We start from the raw sequence: 3394 nt of genomic DNA, 5'->3' as shown, positions 1-3394 counted from the left end.
GTGGCACTGGTAGGAGGGTCACTTGGAGATAATCCAGCTGAAAGGAGCACGCAGTTTTGCAGGAGCTCAGCTAACTGTTTGGGAGTGGTTTTTCCTGTGGGATTCAACGATTTCCCCTATTACAAATACTGCAGACTTGCCAAGAGCAAATGACTCAGATGGGTTAACAGGTGGTCTGAATTACTCTGGCCGAATGGAAGGCGGCCTCAGGTCTGTAGGTTTTCCTTTGAACTCCAGTGCTTTATTTTCCCTGCCTAGACTGGCAGGTGCATGTCCTGGCTTGTGATCATAATGGAGGCTGTTTAAAGGCCCAGTGCTTATGAAGGGCTTGGTGAAGCAAGCTCAGAGCAGGCAGGGTTCATAGCCATTGCTTGCCAAACTACCCCTTGATTATTCAGACCGGAAAAGTGCAAGGCCGGTTCCACATACAGCCAGGCCAAGTCCCTGCCTTGAGTAACAGGCCCGATCCATGACATGTAGCTCTCCCAACCCCACCTACCCCTCTGGTGCTCCTCAGTCCTGATCTAAAGCCCTTTGGTGTTGCAGCTCCTTGCCCCAGGCAGCACTGATGCCCCGTGTCCACCCCAGCCCCGTGGTCCCTTCCCTTTACAAAGTCCCACAAAGGTCCTACAATCACCGTCATGATCCACCACGTCCCTACTATTCCAGCCTTGCTTTTCCACGTATCTTTGTCCCATCTCCAAGAGTCTGTCTCTCCTATGAGTCCTTATCTCTGATTGGCACCGTTTGGTGTGAATGCAGCTCAAGTGAGATGTACTCTGGCTTCCTTGTGTGCACACACAAGCACTGCAGGTGTGATGCATGCATAACTGAGAGGAGAACAGCTTTTCTTTCTATGGGGCCTTTCATCCTAGGGGACCCAAAATGCGTTGCTCACCCAAGGGCAAATGATTTTGCAGTGTCTGCTATTTGAACAGCACCACTCAAGTGATGAATGCCATTGTTCATTTAACATTACAGTGGCAATCGAAGTAGGGAGACTCATTCCCAAATTGAATTTCCCTTGGATATTGGAGGTGGTGGGGAGGGAATGCAGCTGATCATGGAAAGCTAGAGGCTCTTTGGTGTTTGAACGTCAGGGTTTTTAGCTGGTCATGTGGGGCTGGGAAGATTTTTTTTCCCACCCATATGGAGTCTGTTGTGGCTTCTGGTTTTGATGGGTGGCTTTTTGTTGAGCGATTTCAGAGGGAGGCTGTTGGTCCCTTGGAAGCGCTGGTATGACCTGGTGTCTGACTGCTGTGCGCTGGTCCTCCCGGCACTTGAACGACTGAGAGGTCCCTTGCTCTCCTGCTTAGGGTTAGGCTGATGACGGGACCCGGTGTCAGGAAGGAGTTACCTCCCTGGGTCAGACTGGCATGGGCTCTTAGACTCTCTTTACTCGCACCTTTTCAAATGGCAGGGCACCCAGAGAGAGCCCTTCAGGGCCCTTGACCCTCATCACAGGCAGCTAAAACCCCCTTGAGAGCTGGTGATCGTGCACAGGGAAGGGATCGTCTCTCTTGCCTGTTGAACGCAGAAGAGGACTAGACAAGCTGGAGATGTTGCCAGCCTGGGGCCCAGAAGTTCAGGAGACTGGCATGAGATGTGTAGCAACTCAGCAAGCAGCCTTTTTTTTAATGCTATTTGTGAGGATGGATGGGCTGAACCATTTTGGCAGGGAAAAGGGGCTCTTTCTTCCAGACTGATCAGCACTGCAATTAAATCACTAATTTGTTTTTCAGGCAAGCCTTTCTCCAGGGTGCTGGGAGATTAAATCAGTGCCCTGTCACAGATGTCTCATTTAACAGTCTAGAGTTTAGACCAGAAAATGCTTATTTGGAGCTCTCTGTCTTGGAGGGTGAAGAAAGGATGGTTGGAGGTAAAAAGGGAAGAAGATTCTGTCTCCTACCCACACTTTTCTTCTGTGATTTGACTTCTTGACCTCAGGTGCTGAGGAGCACTATAAATGCTATGGAGAAGCTGCAGTGCTCTTTCGCAGATAGTGCCGCACTCCTGTGCTTAGCAGAAGCAATTCCTAGACATGTAGTTTGCAAAATTATTTGGGGTCTCCTTTGGTGCAAAAAGCACTGTACCAGTAGAGATTCTTAAATCTCTTACCCTGTTATCATGGCTCGGGCAACTTCCTGCCCAGGCACTAGAAAAGGCAATTTCTCTGTATCACTGATGACTCAAAAAGTGGTGCATGGAATAATAGCAGTGTTTCAGCATGCGAACAGTTGAGACTGTGTGGTGCGGCTCAAGGCCAGAGGTAGGTTTAAGTCCATAAATAGTACCCTTCTGCAAAGTGTGCTAGAAGGCCTGCCTTGCTGCCTTTTGGAAAACTTTGCAGCTTCAGCACATCCCACAAAGGGCCAGTTAAACCACATGACTCCGCAGTTATATTCCTGGCCAGCACGGGAAGCTAATTTTGGGGTGAAGATGCATGTTACACACAGACCATACTTGGGGTACTTAAAATGCAAACTTCTGCACATTTAAAGCTTGTCAACTCATGTTAAGTGCCCTCTCAGAGTTATACCGCTTCAGACAAGGGATAACTCCGGGCCATGCTACCCAGCTTGTGTTAGGGGGACTTGAGTAGGCTCCATAGATCTAAAATGAACCATTTGCGGTCCTCTAGCGTCCCAAGATGCCCCTCGGAGCAGGGATAGAGCCCACCTCGCTGCACAGCGGCTCTCCAGCCCTTTAGTGGCAAGTCTGAACTGTGCAGACAAGAACTAGTATAAATCCTTAGTGTGCGACTGCTCACAGCATGCTTTCAGTGCAACTCCACTTAACATGCCACCGATTTAGCATGGTCTAAGTGCAATGTGTAACTTCACCATTAACATTAACCTCCTTGGACCAGATTCTTTGGAGAGCAGGATGCCCCCAGTTACAGATGAAATCAGTGAGAGCTGGGCACTGGATCTTGGCAAGGGAACAGTTGAACATTTTGCAAAAAACTTGGTTTTAACACTAAACAGGTCACGGCTCTTAACACGGCCAAACTTCCTCAACTGTGAGTTTCAATCAGGTAAACCAAAAAACTCAGTTAATGACTGTCCTGGCAGGGGGAGCATGGAGGAGGGGGTTCCATTGCATTTTTGCATGAAAAATATATTGTGGAAAAATCAAATTACAGTATTTTGAGGTGGCTTTCCCCAGTGCTGCTGTGAATCGGGCCAGTGACTCATTCCAGCGTCGAGTCCATTACTTAGTGATGGAGCACAGTGGCATTTTATTGTGCATTCAGGGGTGGGATTCTGGTTCAATGGAATTGGGCTACAGGCTGTGTGTTAAGGTTGAAAGTATGCTACGTGGTTTAACCCTCGCAGGAGCGCTTAGCTTGTAGCAGACTGCTGAATCAAGTAAACCCAAAAGACCACCCCCC

The sequence above is a fragment of the Crocodylus porosus genome, unplaced genomic scaffold (assembly GCF_001723895.1).
Source record: "Crocodylus porosus isolate Cpor-Errol unplaced genomic scaffold, CroPor_comp1, whole genome shotgun sequence".
Taxonomy (NCBI): Eukaryota; Metazoa; Chordata; order Crocodylia; family Crocodylidae; genus Crocodylus; species Crocodylus porosus.
Note: the sequence above shows the minus strand (reverse complement) of the source record.